A 21835-nucleotide genomic window follows, 5' to 3' on the forward strand; every position below is an offset into this window, starting at 1 on the left:
AAACTCTCTCATATAAAGCATTAAAAAATCAGAATAACAACTTTAAAACTGGTATTCAGAATCTCATAGCACTCTTCACTAAGTAAAGCTAATGGAATTTTAAAGCCTAAAAACTTAAATTCTCAACCACAATTATTTACACTGTCTTAAACACTAAGAGAATACAAATGAAGTTGGAGGTAATTATGCCTGTAACTATTTTAAACTATAATAGAAAAGGTAGAGCTATACAACTGGCAGATCAAAATAATATTAGAGAAAGATTGTTTGGGGTTTTTTTTGCGATACGCGGGCCTCTCACTGTTGTGGCCTCTCCCGTTGCGGAGCAGAGGCTCCGGACGCGCAGGCTCAGCGGCCATGGCTCACGGGCGCAGCCGCTCCGCGGCATGTGGGTCTTCCCGGACCAGGGCACGATGTCCCCTGCATCGGCAGGCGGACTCTCAACCACTGCGTCACCAGGGAAGCCCTATCCATCTTTAAATTAATACCTTTTGAGAAAAATTCTTTCACCAGTTTGAATCTGCATAACCCTGCATAACCTCATTTAAAACGTCACCATCATGTCTCCATATTGACTACGCAAATAGTCTTTAAAAACACAATCTTTCGGGCTTTCTTGGTGGCGCAGTGGTTGCGAGTCCGCCTGCCGATGCAGCGGACACAGGTTCGTACCTCGGTTTGGGAAAATCCCACATGCCGCGGAGCGGCTGCGCCCGTGAGCCATGGCCACTGAGCCTGCGTGTCCGGAGCCTGTGCTCCGCAACGGGAGAGGCCACAACAGTGAGAGGCCCGCGTACCGCAAAAAATAATAATAATTGTAACAATGAAGTAAACGTTTATGACCAATTAGATGCATGTGGAAAAGGGGAAAAAACTGTGACTAAGTTTAAGGTTTGTAGCTTGGGAGACTGGATAAATATACAAATGACATTAACTGGAATAGGAGGTGTGAGAGATAAGATTGGGGACAAGTATGTTAGTTTCTGTTTTAGAGTATAGAATTCGAGATATCTTCAGGATATCTAGGTGGAAATTCCCAAAAGTCATTGAGAAACTGATCCCTGGCACACAAGAAAGGGTATGTGGTCCAGGGTGTGCATTGGTCTCAATGTGCAATATAACTCACAAACATACTATCTCTTCATAGAAACACAATGTATCAAAAAAGTTGAGTTGTTTTAGAATCTTATTAACATGACAAGCAGAATTGTGCTAATACTCTCTCATTCCTGCCTCTCGTAGGAAACTTTACCTAAACCAAGAAATATGTGTACTATCTCTGATCAGCCCATTATATGCATTTACCCCTTGAATTACCTTGATGTTTATGTACATGTTTGTCTTTACTAGCTCTGTCTATGCTATTATCAACTAGCACAAAATCTCTTCCCCCCCAAGAAATTAAATTCTGCTTATTTTTTCCTCTAAGGAAATGGTTCCAAATGAATATTTTGTCCACCAAGGTGCTTGACATGCTTTTCACGGGAACTAGTACAGCCCACGGTGTGTGGGTTCTTAGTAGCTGCTGGTGTCCATCCTATGTTGCTGTTATTCAGGCCAGAAAAGTGACTTATCATTTGTTTCCTTATATTACTTCCAAGGGGCCCCAATGTTGTGGCTGAGACCAGGTGCCCTACTGTGTTTCTGATGAGTTTTATCAAAAAGAGTATAATCCTGCTAGCCTCAATTAGAGACAGACCTGTTCCTTGCTTCTCTCTTCTCTGATCTGAAGTAGGACTTGAAAAGAGGTGACTCACAGAGTTCTTATCTTCAGCTCTCTCTGCCATCTATCAATGTTAGTTAGAGAGAACAGTTAAAAACAAAGCAAAACAAAACAGAAACTCCAGAATGTTATAGCATGTTAGAATTTGCAAATTCCTTTCTATCATAAACAGAGTCTATAACTGACCGTATAAGAGAGAACCGTAAACTCAGAACCATCAGGCCAGTTCAACATGCTGCCATCTTTTTATTTGGGAAGGACAGCTTATTTCTAGTAAATTTGAACTTGACTCTCTTTGGGTTGGATTTGAGCTCTCCAGTGTGCCACAGTCCCCACCAATCCCTGTTTTTTAATACCTGGCTGCATCACATATTTAATTTGGAAGTGCAAACAAAGCTCTAATTCTGGAACTACTTGTCTTAATTGGTGTCATTTAAACAATTGTGACAGAATAAATCCCATATTTAAGTTTACCTTTGCCCAGGCAAAAATTAACTGCACAGAACTTAGCATAGTATCTAGCACAGAGTAGTCCATCCAGTACTAATTTTTTGAATGAGTGAATTTATTTGACTCTTAGATAGCCTTCAGGTCTGGATGAACTTTTTTTGGTTCAGCCAAATTTGCACGGAAGATATCAGAGCCTGTAGATTTTTCCAACATCTTTGGTAGGTATTGAACCTAGCTAGCCCTGTCTTTGAAACTTACACTGTATTTTTTATATTTAAGAAACCTCCTGTGAAGTGAGGAACATAACATGTGATGTGTCCAAATATTCACTCTTTATCTGTAAAGTTCTAGTATATATTTTCTCATTGAATTCTAGCAAAACCATGTTGAGTATGTATTAATGTACCTATTTTATATTGGATGAATTGAAGTTCAGAGATATTGAGGAATTTTCTCACAGCTCACACAATCACTAAATAGCCAAATAGGACTTCAAACTTAGACAGGTCTTTTGTTTTTTTTCCCCAAGGACGGTTATGCTCCTTTTGTTTTTCTGATTAATTAGAATAGTTGTGTCCAGCCTCTTTGATAAGAGGACACATCCTAAATGTTACCTGACCTGTTAGGGTAGACTTGAGGATGTGGGGAAAGGCAGATCTATCCATCCATCCACTCTATAACTCACCCTTCCACGTACCCATCACAGACAAGGTGATGAGAATTCCTCTCCTGATTTCCACTTCTCTCAGCCTTCATGTTTTTGGACTTCTTCCCTGTTTTTCAGATTCTGAAGAAAGTTTTAACCACTTGCCCCTGTACTAGACAAGTTTATACTATGAGGGAGGTTGTGAAAGGGAGCAAAGATGTAGTTTGTTCCAGGCTCTGTCTTTTCTAGGACTATCTCTGGACCTCTCGTAGAAAATAACTAATGTCAAGAGAAAATATTGAAAAAACAGAAGTGTTTCAACTACCTGGTTTTAAATAACTCAGAAGGATTGGAATTCAACCATATTACAGGATAAGCTAGTGTTGCAATATTTAGTTGAAAGCCTGGATCACATACACATGTAAATGTGAATTCAGTCCCACAGTTGTCTCTACCATTAAGCGTTCCTTTTAGAGCACTGGTGTTGCCCATTAAGAAAATCTCGTTCATAAGAAGGAAGGTGGTAACTCAAAATGTATCTGTTAAAAAAATATTTTGGACCAATTTTACTACGTTAATTCTTTCTTACAGATTACAGTAATATACCAAATTGAACTCCATAGTCAATGTTTCCACACTCAAAGAACTGATTTGGATCCATTAGCTCTATTCTAACCTTTTAGCTATATAATTTCTCAACTGGATCATAGGTGGGTGCCTAAATACTCCTTCAGGTCTAATGAATGGTCTTTTAGACCATTCTTAAAAATGCAACTGGTTTCCATACGTTGAGACCAATACCTCAAAAACTAGAGAGTAAAAATAATGAATGCTGAGAATTGGATTCTTAAAAATGAACTCGAAAGTCCATGCTAGGTTATTTTAGGTGTATCTGCTGGTAACAGAGAAGAAGGTACAGAGGGCTATTGGGCATGCAAGCCTTCCTAAAATGGAGTTTATTAAGCCACATTCATGACTATTAAAGTTACGGTGACAGGGTTTATTGATGGGGCCTCTTTAGAAATTATGTGAAACTGTGCAGTCTATTTAGCAAAATCTCATAGAATATTCTTAAAAATGAGATAAAGACTGAATCTGAAGAAAAAGTACAGTTGGTACAGCAACTGTGATGAAAATATGAACACTGAAGCTTTTCTCTCAGTCTCTCAACTCAGACGCATTTAACCACGGGCCATGTTTTCCCAGGATAATTTCCTACTAGGTCCCAGAGGGGCAGCCTTGCAGCATTTAGTTATCATTGCTTCAAACACTTCATCAAATGTAGAGAGACAAGGTTTGATCATTTAAAACCATATATATTTGGTTGTGGTATTATATATAATTGTATTATATAATTTTATATATATGTATATATATCATCATATATGTATATATCATAAAGCAGGCTTATTTGTCAAAATATCTCTGCTTTATTTTGATTTTTCACCAGAACATACTATCTGAACCATACATATATCAATATGACTTTGCTTCTGTTCTACTAGAGAAGGGTACTCTTGAGCCAAAGCCTCCAGTACATAAAATGAACACTGCTTTAATTCTTCCCAGGTCCTCACAAAAAGAGCCTTCCTTTAAACAGGCTGATCTATTTCATGAAGTCAAATTTTCCAAAGAACTCTGGTCAGTACTTTAAACCAGTGTTTCGTTTAATCTTCACAAAAATCCATTAAGTATCATGCCATTCAAAAATGTTGAAAGTATGGCACAGAGAGATCTAAACAGTTTGTCTCAAGAAATAAAGGGCAGAGTTTTATTAACTGAACATTCAAAGTAAACCATGTACTTTTAACCATGAAGCTGTAGCGACTTCTTAGAAGAAGTTTAGACTGTGAGGAAGCGGTGAAGCCCCTTGAACATCCCCACAGGGAAATGCAAGAACAGCAGCTAAGACTGCAGCACAAGAAGAAAATTCTTTAGAGAGACTTCTGGTTGGGTAACCAGATGTTAGATGTGACTTTTCTTGTGGTCTGGGAACACTGGCCAACCTCCAGATACCATGAGCAATAAGCACCTGACCATCTATGCATGAGCTGCCGAGAGACTCTGACTGCAATTTTGTGATGCTGAGCCCAGAGCTCATCTGCAGGGTATATAAAGGGGAAACGTGTGATAAAGTTGGTTTCAAGAGCCATGGAGATGACTTCCTTAGAGGAGAGTTGTGAGATTGTTGCCAGACTTCACTGCCACTGCCCGTCTCAAGCCGTATGAGGGTGATTTCAAAGGAGCCACTCTAAGACTTAGCAACAGATCTCCAGAAAAATCAAAGTCTAAATGTGGGAGGCTGGCCAGGGATACACAGTCTGCAGTAAAATGGGCTTCCGTTGGAGCTGTCTGCACTTCCCTAACAATGTGACTGATGTGGACCCTGTGACAGGAGCAGGGCTCGAATAGCCTGTAAACTCCCAGGGGGATACATTGATCCCAGGTCCAATACAGAGCAGCCAGCCTGTGGAGGAATTGCCTACATCAAGAGAACTGCTGGAGAGACCCCCAGAGGAGGAGAACACATCCAAATACTCACTGAAGCACCAATCGAAAAAGAATGATTAGGTAGCTGACATCCTGGAAGGCGTAAGTGATGGATGAAAGTATACTTATCCAAAGCTCCCTCTCCTCTTCTCCTCCGTGCTGCAGCCCTTCCCTTCCCTTCCCGCCTTCGATACAGAATTATGAATGAGAGCAGAAAGCAGCCAAGCAGTCTTGGGAAAAGATGGAGAAGCAGCTAACCATGCTCTCTCCTCCACTGCAGGTCACTAGCCAGAGCTGAGCCCAACAGGTGGGTTGGCATGGAGTGTAGAAGTTTTAAATGGAAGGAAGGTTTGAAATTCTAACATTAGGTTAGGTCGGACAGTTTATTCTCTTAAAAATTAAGACTCTTCATGTTACACTTTAGAACTAGCATGGAAGCCACGGAACCTATTTAAATTTCATTCAAGAGCAGGAGAAAAACAAGCCAATAGAGTAGGTTTGCAGATGCAGTGGTATGGAAAAAGGAAACTAATAAAATGCACCCCCTAAAAATGATAGCTTATTTTAGAAACTGGCTAGAATTAGAGCAAATCCTTAGTCAATCCTTTTTTTTTTGTTTTTCTTTTTTGCTGTACTTGGGCCTCTCACTGTTGTGGCCTCTCCCGCTGCGGAGCACAAGCTCCGGACGCGCAGGCTCAGCGGCTATGGCTCACGCGCCCAGCCGCTCCGTGGCATGTGGGATCTTCCCGGACCGGGGCACGAACCCATGTCCCCTGCATCGGCAGGCGGACTCTCAACCACTGCACCACCAGGGAAGCCCGTCAATCCTTTTTATACCAAGACTCCAGTTCTGCTCTTGGACACCTGACCAGTCCCACCACCACTAGATTTGGTTCTTGACTTTGCCTAGCTCCTTCCCTTGTATTCTGTATTCCTGTATATATCCCTGAGTCCCAGATTTGGTTTTTTGGCTCACTGTCTGTCCTTGAACACAACCGCTACCCCGACCCCGATGCCTCTGCTGCCTGCTTCCATTCATTTCAGGGTTTAAGGTGAACTCCAAAATCAAATCCATTATTCCCATTATTGACCCATATTTGGGGGTGAGCTGAGTTCCTGGTCTCAACTCCTTCAGTTTTCCTCTGTCCCAGAGAATTTATTAATTGGACTGTTCCCAGCCATGATCAGACAAATGGCATTCAAGTAATAAATACAAACTGACCCAATCAGCACAATAACCTGCTCAACCTCCCATCAATGAGGGATATGTATAATTCCTTCAGAATCATTTTCTAATACATTTTCCCACTTGGTTTTCTTATTAGTGTATTATTTCATTTATTCTATGAGAAGAGTTCCCTGTGCACCTTTTTTTTCTTTTTTTTTTTTTTTTTTTGCAGTACGCGGGCGTCTCACTGTTGTGGCCTCTCCCATTGCGGAGCACAGGCTCCGGACACACAGGCCCAGCGGCCACAGCTCACGGACCCAGCCGCTCCGCGGCATAGTGGGATCTTCGCGGACCGGGGCACGAACCCATATCCGCTGCATCGGCAGGCGGACTCTCAACCACTGAGCCACCAGGGAAGCCCCCTGTGCATCTTTAGATAAACAAATATTTACCACTTACTTAGCCCCAGCAGTAGGCTAATACCTTTCATATAATCAATTCTAATCCTCACCATACCATCTTGTTCAAGTAGGTATTATTTTATCTTCCATGCAGATAAGGACATTAGCTCACAGAGTTTTAATGACTGGCCCAAGAATGATGCAATTAGAACTCAACTCCATATTTTTCTGCTCCAGAAAGAACTAGAATTTGGCAAAATCATGATTTAGAAATAATGTGGTACAGGTGTTGGGAGGATCATAGTCAAGTTCCAAAAGGCATATTTAGGGATTCATGAAGAATACTTCAAAATATTAACTGAGGAATGAGATGGATAAAGACAGACAGAGGGAGAGAGCTTGGCTCTGGCTAAGAGCCCAGCAGTAGAAACCGCCAGACACTATAAATTAAAGCCAACACTTGGACTTGTCCCTGACTGTGGACAAATATCCGTGTGGAGCAGCACGAGAGGGATGGAGTCCGCTTAACCTGATGCCTGTGTTGTTCTACGGGCACTAGTTGGAACTTCAAGATTTGTTCTCTAACAGAGCATAGCAGGGCACACAGTCAAAGGCGCCCACTCCAAACTCAAACTGAGTGCTTCTAAGTGATAGACGAAGGGAGCTTTGAAGGCAGATAAGAAGCAGGGCTTTGCTTTCTTCTCACAGGCTTCTTGCTATTTCAACCATGTGATTGCACTCCACTTTGGAGCCTAGCTGGGGAGAACCATACTGGTCATTGTATGTTAACAGAGAATTTCATAGAATATATGAACCTTCTCAGTGTTACATGTGATGTTTCTCTATGGTACCCACAGTGGGTGTTCACTGAGAGTCACATTTTCTGCTCCAGCTGCAATTATGAGAGAGTGTGGTGTGGGCAGGAAAGGACATTCAGGAGTCCAGCGATACATTTGCAAGTTGTTTCAGTGGCTACCAAACATTTGTGATCCTGGATATAAATCCTGCAACAACAAATCTCTTTACCCATGATCTTTATAATCAATGACAGCTGTAACTCAGTACTGTATTTCAGATATGAATTCAAAAAGTATTAATAAGGCACATGAGCCATGCACTAGGTACAGAAATGAACAAAATAGACACAAATCTTGAACTTCACCATCAGCTTTCTGGCTACCAAATAAAATTCAGCAGAATACTAGTCCACTATAGATTTTTCTTGGTAATAATATTAATAGTAAAATTTACAATTACATTTGAGCAACACAATAAAATAGTACTGGATCATAGCCCAAAGTATAAAATAAATATCCATAGTCTATGCTGATATAAATAAATGATTGAATAAATAAATAAGTGGGGGTGAGTAGACAAATCTCCCATGAAGAAGAATTCCAAATAAATTATGTCAATACTCCACCCTCAAGGACATGGCTGCTCGTAGTGACTTCCTTCCAAAGAACACAGTATGGAAAGGGGATAAAAAAGAGTAACTTTCCAGTGGCAGAACCTGACAGACACTACGTCAGCCAGGTGGTCGAGGTTAACACCAACAGGGATGAGTCGTGCTGATAGTACGTACCCTTGCTATGAGGTGATGAAGATGACACTTCACCTCTTCAGTCTTTTCCCGAAACACATAACCGCAATCTAATATAACAAATCCCGGATGAGGGACATTCTGCAAAATACTCACCCAGTCCTTCCTAAAGCTGTCAAGGTCATCAAAAATAAGCAAAGTCTGAGAACTGTCAGTCAAAAGGAGTCTAAAGAGTCATAATGGCTAAATGTTATGCAGTACCATGGGGTGAGATCCTAGAACAAGGAACAAGGGAAAGGATGTTACATAACAACTAAGAAAATATTAATAAAATGCGGACTTTAGTTAATAATAATGTATTGCTCATTAATTGTAATAAATGTACCACACCTGTGTAAGATTTAATACTAGAAGAAACTGGGTGGAGGTATATGAGAACTCTATGTACTATCTTCACAGTTTTTTTTAGAAAATCTAAAACTATCCTAAAATAAGTAGTTCATTTAAAAAAATAATTACTTTGAACTCTCTTTATAGTTTCCAAGTTACTTTCATATTCATTAACTTACTTTAACTTCATAAATTCAATGAAGAATTGATCCCTCCATTGTGCCAAGTACTCTTCTAGACACACAGAAACACAGTCCCTAATCCAAAGAGTGTATAATCTAGCGTTGAATGTGGATAGGAGGATTGGCCTGGCTAGTTTTATAAATGCCCATTTTACAGGGAACTCTAAACAGTGGCTTAGAGATGCTGAGATTAGCCAAAACTACATAGCTTTTAAGAGTCAGAGCAAGAGCTCAATAGTAGGTGTTACAACTACAAATGTATTTCTTTCCCCATTAAAATAAATTTATAACTGGGAGAAATACTGTTTTACCTGAGAGGCTCCATCATAACATGGATTTCTAAGACCATGTTAGCATGGGTACCAGTTGGTAAAGGTAAGTTTTTTATTTTGTGTCATTGTCCCCTGGGGAGTTGAGTATGGTCTCTCAGGTTCAGACTTCGTACAGTTCTTTTCACTGAAACTTCTTAATTGACGTGAAACAAAAAGACTTGAATTTAGTACCATACTCTATGGTCTGTGTATATCAATCCTTTCATCAAATGACATCTCTATCGAGTTGAATTCAGATATGCTCTGGAATTCATTTACTTCAAAATTCCAAGTGCAGGCTTCCCTGGTGGCGCAGTGGTTGGGAGTCCACCTGCCGATGCGGGGGACGCGGGTTCGTGCCCCGGTCTGGAAGGATCCCACGTGCCGCGGAGCGGCTGGGCCCGTGAGCCATGGCCGCTGAGCCTGCGCATCCAGAGCCTGTGCTCCACAAAGGGGAGAGGCCACAGCAGTGAGAGGCCCGCGTACCGCAAAAAAAAAAAAAAAAAAAAAGTCCAAGTGCTTAACTTCCAAGTGTTTGTTTTCAATGATGGAAGAGCAGTGTAACATAAAGGAAATACCACTGGCTTGGAATTAGAAGACATAGATTCAAATTACAGCTCTAACATTGACTAGTTTCATTATTTTGATCAAGTTAATATCCTTTCTCAGTAATAATTTCGTCCATCTATAAAATGGGAATAATATCATTTACTTAGAGGTGTTTAAAGTATTAAATAAATGTACGTGTGTGACTTTCCAAGTACAAAACCTGATACAAAGTAGGGGTTCAATAAGCCTTAGTACTGGAAATTTGCTAGGGAATGAGTTACATGATCCAGGGTGAGGGAGGGAAGAAAAACAAGAGGAATGGGATAAAGATAAGAAAGTCTACATTATAGAATTGTCCAGAAGAAATGCTCATCAGACATGTAGAACACAAATATGTTTTCCCTCCTCCTGCCCAAGCTGAGACCTCCTGCCATGTCACAAAAACAGGCTAACAGGATAATTTGAATTGGCACGGATCTCTTGACAAGTGTTGGGATTCTCTGAACACTTGAGGCCCAGGAGATAATCCAGAGTGCTTGAAGATATTTCTGTCAGAACAAGAGCAAGTAATTTCTTACTCATGCCTGACATCTTGGCAAATGGCATAATCCATTGTGCTAATCTAGAGGATGAGCCTTTTGAATAATAACTCTTGTTCTCATGACAGTTCAATACAACTACATCCAAAAGTAGTATCAGAAGGTTGTATAAGTGCTTCCTTTAAGTTAAATGTAATTAAATCCCAGACTTTCTACATTATAAATGGTGTTTCTTGATGTTCCTTAAAACTAAAATATACAAAGAGAATAAAATCCCATGTACCTGGTCTTGTGGTGAAGGCCCCTAAACATTGTCTCTGCAGCCTCCAGCTTCTCCCATCTTCTTCGCTGTGAGGGGGATGGTCAGCAATGGGAGACGACTTGGAGGGCATCCCTGTCCTTGAAGAGGGTGGGAAAGAGGGCCTCCAAAGGCCTTTTCCTTGCCTCTGATTCCCTGATCCCTGGCACTTCTCCCTTTAATACATTCTTCTGACCTTTAGCATCTGCTGCATAATGTTTGGACTCTGAAATTTTACTACCCATTTTTCTGTTTGGAAGTTGCTGTATTTAGTTTAAATGTTGAATTTATTCTCTGTATGCAAGTTCTAGAGCTCTAGGCCATGAACATTTTCAAAATAAATGATCTCGATAATAAACGTGAATAATTTCCATTGTAGGTAATGATCTGTGTGGCTGAGGGCTGCCAAGTTGAGCCCCAGATCAACCTCCGGAACTGTTTTGAAGACCTAATATGTACAGTGGCATTACTGGTACTGATCCCAGCCATATGAGGTCAGTGTTTCAATTTTCCTTGTCAGCAGCTTCTTTGGCAGGACAAAGTATGCAAGGTTTGCCAAAGCTAACATATCAGGTAGCTGGGCCTCCAAACAGATGTGTTCCCATTTCCTGTTCTTCTCTCTTTGTCTTTCATTGGCAATTTCTATATGTGTACCAAGCCAAATTGTGATACTTACTTGGATGTGCTCAAAACCCATTGTAGTCCTTGGCCATATGTGACTGAACTTGAGAGTGGAATCTGGCCCATAGTTTGAAGTGGTTGGAAAAATTTAAGGCTCCTTATCCTATGCCTGAATTATCAGTTTAATCTTTTCTAGTGTTATCAGGGAAGCTGAGAGTTAGGGGAGAAAAGGTGGTGGAAATGAGCATTACCTGAACTACCTAAAGTTTTGCAAAGACCTAGATTCATGATATCTAAAGTTTTAGTCCATGCACCAGCTAAATGGCTGCATCAAAATTACCTGATATGGGGCTTCCCTGGTGGCGCAGTGGTTGAGAGTCCGCCTGCTGATGCAGGGCACGTGGGTTCGTGCCCCGGTCCGGGAAGATCCCACATGCCGCGGAGCGGCTGGGTCTGTGAGCCATGGCTGCTAAGCCTGTGCGTCCGGAGCCTGTGCTCCACAATGGGAGAGACCACAAGAGTGAGATGTCTGCGTACCGCAAAAAAAAAAAAAATTACCTGATATGGTTGCTAACAACACTAATTTCCTGACCCTTCAGCAAACCTACAGAATCAGATTTTCCAGTGGCGGGACCCTGGAATCTGTACATTATTTAACCTTTAGATTATCAGCCAGGTTTAGGATTCGCTGAGAAGGTTCTCTTTGACCCAAAGCATTCCTAAGATGTCTAAACCTGGCTTAGGTTATCACTGATCTGGATCTTTCCCAGGGCTCAGTTTTGATCTATAGCAGGGTTATAGCACCACAGTAGATCTTTAAATCTTCCCAGTTTGTCCCAGGACTAGCGTCAACTCCTGGAGAAGACAAAGGCCTAAATGGGAAATGGAACAACTCATCACTGAGCACCTGTTACCTACCAGGTTCTATTTGAGGGTTTTCCATGTGTAACATGGGAAAATATCATTTGTGATTTATAATCCTCTTCTACTTTCTGAAGAAGATACACCCCAGTGACTGGAGAGCCCCTTGTATACAGAAAAAAAGAAAGAAAAAAAAAAACAAAACGATGCATGGGGGACAGATGTTTGAAGGGAATAGAAAAAAGTTAAATTGAACTGCATGAGAAGGAGTGAAAGGGAGGGAGACGGGAGCATCAGATCCAGGAGGGGAGAGACTGTAGCCTGGCAAGTTAGGCCCTGGAGGATAAGAGGAGAGAGAGAGATCTGAGACTGAGAACTGGTCTATGTATAATTAGAATATAGACTAAGCCGCTCTAACAAGAAGACCTCAAAATATAATGGCTTAAATGAGGTGGTTTATTTTGCTACCACTTAATAGTTCAGGGATGAATAGTTGTCGTTTCTAAGGTGGTTTGGGTTGTCAGTATTCTTTAGGTCACAGGAAATAGGAAAGAGAGTCCAAGACAAGCAGCTTTAACTCTGAGAAGATGACCCAGGTATTGCACATATCATTGCTGTTCATACCCCACAGGCTTGGCTTGGTTACTTAGTCACACCTGGATGCAAGTGAGGCCAAAATTATGCGATCTCTAGCTGGGCAGCTGTGTTCTCAACTGAAAGTTGGAGGCTTCTGTTGCTAAAAGGAAGAAGGGATGTATGGATATAATATTACAGTTAGCAGTCTCTACCCACTCAGCGAAAGATAACTAGTAACTGCGAGTTTTGGAGTGACATGCTACGTCCTGTACCACACGAATGCCCACCTCAACTGTACCCCCAAATCTTTAGTAAAATACACATTGTTCACTGACATTTGGAGTGGTTTCTCTCTAGTGAATGTAAAGAGTGAAGTTTTGCTTCACAGTTGGCACACTGGTGAAAACAAGATTCCACCCAGGGAGAGAGACAAATGAGTTGCGTATGTATCATCTTGAATGGTCTACACAACAGCCCCATCAAGGAGCTAGCACCACCTCTTTATTAGAAGAGAAAATAGAGGCTCAAAATGTAAAAAAAGGCAACTGGCAGCCCCACGCCTAGGAAGTGGCAAAGTCAGGATTCCACAGCTGCATGCCTGATTCCAAAGCCCTCCCACCACAGCATTGTGCTCATTTTGTTTGCTCCGGACTCTACCTCCTGAGCAAAGGCAGGAAGCCTCACTGGGCCCAAGGATGCAGGTTATTTCACTCTGCTCCTTTGTACATCTAATCTCCCTTTGTGTTTTCCCCGAAAACAAAAGAATTAAGAATCCATTAATTACGAACTAAGAATCCATTAATTCTTACATTTGTTTAATGTAGTGTTTCCAAAACTTTTTTGACCACAGAAGTCTTAAGAAAAAAAAAATACTATTAATATCCTACCCCTCACTCCCAACCTACCATATGTTTTTTATTTAATTATCAAGGGATCTTTTTTAAAGCATAAATCAAATTATGTCACACACACACACACACACTCAAATATCTCCAGTGGCTTCACATCAACTCAGCATGGAAATCAGAGTTCTGACCGAGGTCCACAAAGTCCTACACAATCTGGTCTCTCGCCTCCACCAACACCTGCCTCACATATGCCTCCCTGGGCCACACTGACCACCTTGTCTCTGGAATATGTCAACCACTCTTTTGCCTTAGGACCCTTCCCATTGCTATTCTTCTGCCTGCGCTGCTCTTCTCCAGATATTTCTATGCCTTTCACATTCACCCTGTTCTGATTGCTACTCAGGTATCACTTTCTCAGAAAGTTTTTACCTTTCTATTAATATATAAAACATCGCAGCTAAAACAATAAGCTCCTTCTCTGTCCTTCAGACTCTTACCTCATCTTATTTTTTTCATAGTACTATTCACTACATGAAAATGTAGAATTATTCGTTTATTTGCTTATTTCACCTCTGCCCTACTAGATGTGAGCATAGATCTTTTCTGTTTTGCTTGCATCTTTACCCCCCATAACTATCCCTGACACATAGCAGGTGCTCAATAAATAAAGACTGAATGAATGAATAGCCCATCAGATCAGCATCTAATGGAATACATTCAGGATTTGTTGGTTCTCATAATGCAAAACAGCCGATAGATTTGATTAAGTCAAACAACCAACTAAATTCAAACAAGCAAGAAAAGAAGAATTCATAAAACTAGTTACTTAGTTAATAAAAAACAATCCAGAAAAAAATCTTTTGGCTAATCTTTTTTACTATGTGAAGAACTGTTTCACAAAAAGAGCTTTGGGCTTCCCTGGTGGCGCAGTGGTTGAGAGTCCGACTGCCGATGCAGGGCACACGGGTTCGTGCCCCGGTCCGGGAAGATCCCACATGCCGCGGAGCGGCTGGGGCCATGAGCCATGGCCGCTGAGCCTGCGCGTCCGGAGCCTGTTGCTCCGCAACGGGAGAGGCCACAACAGTGAGAGGCCTGTGTACCGCAAAAAAAAAAAAAAGAGCTTTAATCTCTTTTTGCTGAGATAGATGAGGTTCTAATTCCTTAGAGGATTTGTTTTCCTGCTTTTTTTATAGCTGGGAATTTTTCTGCTCACAAAACCTACCTAAAGTCTGTGAATTACAAGCTGCCTTGATCTCCACTGGAGAATATTCACAGATTCCAAGACCTTCAGTAAGGAAAGATGCTAAGTACTCTTCTGGCAACCAAAATCTACTAAGTAGGTAAAATGTTGAATTTTGTTATGTTGTCATTTAAGAGGTCTTGCATCAAGAAATCAGTGGTACAATTTCACATTATTTGAATTATGATTCCAACGATCTTATTGTGAACTCAGAGTTCAACTATTATAACCCTTGAAAAATCAGAGAAAAGCAATTTAAAAAAGATGTGTTTCCTTGAATACGCCACAAATTGAGAATGGAGTATTATTCACAGCCATCATCAACATAGTAGGAAATAATTACCTTAACTTCAAAAGTGTCACTCACTATCACTGAAAAATTACCTGCTTAAAAGACAAAATAAAGAAACCAGCATTGACAGTTACTACTAAATTCCTCCCCCAGAAAGCTCTAATTTCTAGCTGCCACTAAAAGAGACAAATGATTACCATACTCTCTTTCTTGCTTGGTAATAGTTTAGAAGTTGATTTTTCAGACAGCTTAGGAAAAATTTGATGAAAAGCCTCATTTTTCATAATTATGTAAACTGTACATAGTGAGCAGAAAAGAGGAAAAATCTTTTATGTGTGAGAATGTCATCATCAGCAGAAGCCTAGGTATGGATGAATGACTTGGATGGATTTGAATCCCAATCAGTCTAAGGACAGAGAATAAAAAGGTTAAGAGGGAATAGAATAAAGCAACAAGATGCTAATTTGGAAGTTTCAAATGAGACCCAGAGAAAGGCTATAAAATAACAATGGCTTACAGTGGGCCGGGCTCTGTTCTAAGAACTTTTCATATTATAAAACTCATGATAAAGACATGAGGCAGGAACTTCTATAAAGCCCATTCTTTAGGTGAGGAAACTGAGGCACAAAAAGGCCAAGTAACTTGTTCAATGTCTCACAGCTATTGTCATGGGTCTCAGATTCCAATGTAAACCCAGGCATTCTGGTTTCGAGTGCAGGCCAAAAATGTTGCATAAAATACTGAGATAGCTCTAGAGACTGACCATATGCAGAGATTTGCAGGAAACAGCCAGCCAGAAGCTGGTTTTACAACACTAAAAACAAAATCTTATTTATAAAAGGGTGATGAAAGAGAGTGCAGGTGAGAAAAAGGATTTTGTGAGGAAGTTTCTTTGGCAAAATCCATCTTTTGAGCCCCAACCCCTCTTCCTTCAATAAGATTGATGGGTGGCTCCAGCCCCCTCAAAACAAGTCTAGGGATTGAGAGATGGTTGGGGAGAGGGGTTCAACAAGAACACTCAGAGAGCCATTGTTATTAGGGACACAGTGGACTGAGATCTGACCTTTGTCTCTAGAAATCTGGAAGGCAGCAGAAATAGGCCCAGGACCTGCTTTGACAGTGGGACAAAGGCAAGTTTCTGCAGCTTATTGAAAGTTACTACACTCTACTCTTAAGGTGGGTCAAAGAATGTGTGATTTTCTTTTCTGTGAAACAGAATGGAGACAGAATCGACTTGGAAAATATATAAATCTGTGTCTGTTTTGTTCATGCTGTTTTCCTAGTACTTAGAATTGTGCTTGTCCTAGTGGCTAGGGCAGATTGTTCAATGAGTATTTACTAATTTTATAAATTATTATTTTACTATAAAATATTATTGTTTTATAAATTGTCATGATGAAAGAGGGAGAGAGAATGAGAAGGAAGGGAATGGTCCATTTTGACATCCTAACATTCCTTGCCCTTTCCTGTGGTTGAAGACCCAGATTTTCTTTTAGAAATCTATCCCTCTTCCATGACTTGCAGTGTTCCTTGGTGTTTCACTTAGGGAGCTAAGGATAGATGTGTGACCCAAATTAAGCAAGTCAGACTCTGGTTACTGGTGTTAGGATTGTTAAAATAAAATATTGCATGGGACATACTAAAAATTATTGGTTGTTTATCTGAAATTCAAATTTAACTTTGTGTCCAGTGTTTTTATTTGCTAAGTCTGGCAACCCTACCTGTAATTTAAGTCATGGTTACTTGGCACAGATAGAAGCCTGATGGAGTCCAGCTACTCCAGTATCCATTAGTTTTTGCCTCCAAGATTCCCTAGCACTACCCAGGCTCTGTCCTGCCTCAAATATGGTTATTTAGTTATTCCTCCAATTCTTTGTCTATCCCTACTCTTATAGCCTTCCAATATATTTAATTTTTTCCTTACCTTTTTTTTAATCAGATATCTAAAGTTGTTTTTTATAGTTTGCAGCAAAAAATCCTGGTTGAAATATCACCAGATATCACCAGCAGAGACACATTGGTGGTCCCATGCTGGAAACAGCCAGGTTTTTTGGCCCCCAGAGAATCTTTAAACTGAATTTATTGCCACTAGGATCGAAGATAGGGATGTTTATATTAAAAAATGGAGACTTCTGCCTTCTCCAAAACCTCCAGTCTGGCAATATGGGGCTGCAATCCTACATGGTAACAACTGTCTGGATTGGACTAGTTGTTCGCCTTAAACAGAGCATGTACTTATTTATTTATATTATCTGTCGGGCCCTAAGGGTATTTGAGTATGTGATCCATGATATTTATAGTGCCCTCATGTTCTGTGGTTTTTTACTGCTTGCCTGATTCAGTTCAGTTTAACTCAGTAAATCTTTTAACACCTAAAGTCGTTGGCACTAAGGAGAGTGAAATAAGTTATGGTCCAGACCATCAAAGAACTTCTTAGTCTAATGAGGGCTACAGACGCTTCAAAGGAGAATTTCATATGTAATATAGTGAAAGAAATAATAGAGGTAAGTACAGAGTGGTATGAGAACCCGTAAAGAGCATCTCATTCAACCTGGATTACCACGGAAGGTTCTGGAGAAGATGATGCCTCACTGAGTTTAGAAGGATAGAGGAGAAAAGAATTCCTGACAGAAGAGCAGGTTTAATAAAAGGAAGAAGACATGAAGCACCAGGTAGACTATGAATAAGTGCAAGGGCTTTGTTTTGTTTTTTAACAATCGGCAATTTCTGATGCCACAGCCCTATTTTAACCTCTGGCAATCTCTAACTCCTGTTAGACTAAACTTTAGCCCCAATTTCTATCTTTACTCCTTGCTTATAGGTGTTTCCTCAACCTTGACCCACTCTAGGATGTACTTGTTTCTACCAGTGTTGATTTTCCATTCTGTCTTTGTAGTCACCCTCCAGAGAAGTGTGAGTCCCCTCCTTAAAGAAAAAGTTCATGATGCCACTTCCAGGCCAATGGCTTTTCAGGGGAATCAAGCCAGTATGAGTCAAATTCATCTTCTTGATCTACCTGACCCTATCTTCAAAACCAGATGAGGGTTCTATGATTTCTCTCCTGGTAGGCAACAAATCTCTTTTAAAATACCATGCATTTTTTAGTATTAAACTTCATAGATCAGAATCAATAAGATAATGTTACTATAAATTTGCTCCATTTGTTTCTCAACTCTTAGACTCCCCTACTATGATATGGCTGTTCTTAGAAGTATCATGAGGGAAGAGTTTTGTCTTGTTCACTTCTGTATCCACAGTTCTGCAAACAGTAATTGACACATAGTGCTCAATACATACCTATTTAATTAATAAATAAGGTTTGTCATGTACTTAGAAATATATATATATTTGTAGTTCTGCTTGCAAAGCTTTTTAAAATGCAACCAATTCCAATAATCTTTATCAAGCAAATAAAATTAGTATGACTGAATGGTTTAAATACAGACCATAAGCATTCCTTCTTGTTGACATCATCTAAAAGAAAATTTGGTATTGAAATCACAGGCTTACTTTAGAGAAGACAGAGGATCAGTTGCAGAATTATTTTAATCTTTTTGTATGGTGTAGGGATCCAAGCAACTAATATAACTAAATCTTTCTCTTCAAATTGTAAAATATATCAAGTGGTAAGCTGAGAGTTATTTTGTTGTGTTATTTATAAGGTATTTCAAGGAGAGAACCAAATAGACATATTAGCACTTTAGGGAAATAACCTACCCACTTACTTCCCAATAACCTATCTATTTATACCCAATCTTGTTCCAGAAAAGATTGAATGTGGCTTGCAAGGTTACATAAAATACTTAGCACAGATAAAAGCAGAGCAAAAGGAAGAAACAAAGGACATAAAATGCAACCAGGAAGAATACTAAAATGCAAAATGTACATCATGAAGACTCATGATTGCCACAATTGAGTCATAAATGTGACCCTGAGCATTCTATCAAGTTCATGGGAAAATGCAAACCTGATCAGTTCCTCAATGCACATGGTTCATAACTTAGAAACAGCAATTTATCAGGATTAGTACAATGATTATTGTCCTAAGATCAGACAGGCTGTGTTCAATAATGTTCTTATATATTACTTCAGTGTAGGATGTACTGATGATTGCAGTAGAGAACAATTTAATAAAAGCAGTTCTAAAAGGAGGGAATACTTCCTGGTGACTTGACTCTCCTTGCGTACTTACTTGCCATAATAGGCATGAGTAGCGAAGAATTATAGTGTACATAGCATGCAGTTGCTGGAACAGTCTCTTATGTAGAATATTCCTATTTATTTTTGTTTCCAAATTATCATTTCATTTTTCACACGATATATTTCTAATCATCAAGAACAGAAATAAAATATACTCCTGTATCTTTAACAGTGTCATTCAAGAAAGAACCACCAATAATTTTAACTTATAGGCTTTTATGTTTGCGGCTGTTTAAAGAAAATTATGGTCTTTACCATTTAAAAACTGGGAAATATTCTACTATTTCCTTTCAATTTGTATCAAGTCTGTGGAGTTCAGCACTGCATCAGCCACAGAATTTTAAATATCCTATTGTTACTGTAATTATTTATGACAAAGAAGCATAAAGATTATATTGTTTGACAAAGTCATGATGACTAAGCAAATAACAGAGTTTTTTAAAAGGGAAAATGTGAAATTTTGCTTTTTGATAGATAACTGTTTCACCTTATAAAAGTAAGGTTAAAAAGAAAATAGCTGGGGCTTCCCTGGTGGCGCAGTGGTTGAGAGTCCGCCTGCCGATGCAGGGGACACGGGTTCCTGCCCTGGTCCGGGAAGATCCCACATGCCGCGGAGCGGCTGGGCCCGTGAGCCATGGCCACTGAGCCTGCGCGTCCGGAGCCTGTGCTCCACAATGGGAAAGGCCACAAAAGTGAGAGGCTCGCCTACAGCAAAAAAAAAAAAAAAAAGAAAAGAAAATAGCTTAGTTTTTAAATCAACCATTGGGAGGGGATGGAAATTTTAAATTCCGATTTAACAAGCATTTGTTGTGCAATGTCTATGTGCTAAGCACTGTACTAAAGGTTTGCACACATGTATAGCACAGTAAGTATCCTAGCAGCAACCCAGTGATGTGGGTGCTATCACTTGTATTTTACAGATAAAAAGCTGAGGCTCTAATGCTAAGGTCAGTAAACTTTTTCTAAAATGGGACAGAGATTAGTTACTTTAGAGATTGTGGGCCGTTAAGTCTGTGTCACAACTACTCAGATCTGCTGCCATAACGTGAAAGCAGCCATAGACAATACTTAAACTAATGGGCGTGGCTGTGTTGCAATAAAACTGTGTCCCCAAAAACAGATGGCAGGTGCTTGAACCATAGTTTTCACACTGAAAACATTAGTAACTTGCTCTTGAAGTCACTAGCAACTTGCTCAAGATCACTTAGCTAATAAGTAAGGAAATTTGGAATAAAATTCAGATTTTCTGCTTTGAAGCTCAATATTCTTTTTACTCTCCTATAACTTCTTCAGTACCTAGACACCCATTTTAAAATAGTTATTTGGGGACAAGGTTTATTCAATTGTCTTTAATCTAACCAAAATAATACCCCAGCAAACTTATTAGAAAAGTATTTTTAAATATTAAATCTATCTATCTATATATATTTTTGTGGGATTAAGAGCAGATTAAACAGTGCAGAAGAAAAAAATCAGTGAACTTGAAAATATAATAACACAACCTTCCAAAATGAGGCAGAGAAAGAAAAACAGGAATGAAAAACAAACAGATGCATAGGACAACATCAAGTAGTCTAACACATTGTAATTGAAGTCCCAGAAAAAGAAGAGAAAGAAGGTGAGACAAAAACATTTGTCTAAGAAATAATAACCAAAAATTTCATAGATGTGTTACAAATTATAAACCTATATTTCCAAGAACTCAATAAATCCCGAGGAGTGTATGCATAAAGAAAACATGGTAATAAGTAGAAAATCTTAAAAACAGCCAGAGGAAAAACTTATTATATACAGAAGAAGGAAGATAAGAATTACAACAAATTTCTCATCAGAAACTATCCAAGACAGAAGAAAATTTAGTGACATCCTTAAAATGCAAAATTCTTTCAACCTAGAATTCTCTCTAGTTTATTCTAGGTAGAATGAACTTGCAACCTAGAATTCTTTACCCAGAAGAAATTTATTTCAGAAATTAACTGGAAATAAAGACCCTTTTTCAGACAAGCCAAAATGAAGAGAATTCATTGCTTGCAAACCCATAGTAAAAAAAAAAAAAAATTTTGTGGGGTGCTATTAAAGCAGTGCTTAGAGGGAAATTTAGAGCATCGAATGTTAAATTTTATCAAGTAGGAATGGTCTAAAGTCAATGATCTGTGATCTATTCCACATTGAGAAATAGAAAAAAAAAGAGCAAATTAAACTCAAATCAAGCACAAGAAGGAAAATTATAAAGATAAGAATAGAAATCAATGAAATAGAAAACAGAAAAGTTAATACAGAATATCAGTAAAACCAAAAGCTGATTGTTGGATGAGAACAATAAGTTGGATAGACCTCTAGACCACAAATGTGGGAGCTAGATATTTTTGTCCTCTTGTCACAAATGAAGAAACCGAGTCTCAGACTGAAGAATTAATGTTCTTGTGGTCATTTACCCATTAAGTGATGGGATCTTAACTCAAACCCAAGTCTGAGTCTCAATTCCATTTTATTTTCAATAAGTCAGC

General features: G+C 39.5%; 1 protein-coding gene across 1 annotated transcript in view; it reads left to right on the plus strand.

The window, feature by feature from the left end:
- TRHR (thyrotropin releasing hormone receptor) overlaps positions 1-21835 on the plus strand; it is a 344936-nt gene that overhangs the window by 250090 nt on the left and 73011 nt on the right. Inside the window, exon 5 of the mRNA XM_027131608.1 lies at positions 11070-11184. The gene's annotated coding sequence lies outside the window, so the exon portion shown is untranslated. The remainder of the gene's footprint in view (positions 1-11069; positions 11185-21835) is intronic.

This window comes from Aethalodelphis obliquidens, unplaced genomic scaffold, assembly GCF_003676395.1.
Source record: "Aethalodelphis obliquidens isolate GAN/ISIS:26980383/991018 unplaced genomic scaffold, ASM367639v1 scaffold39, whole genome shotgun sequence".
In the NCBI taxonomy this organism is placed as follows: Eukaryota; Metazoa; Chordata; class Mammalia; order Artiodactyla; family Delphinidae; genus Aethalodelphis; species Aethalodelphis obliquidens.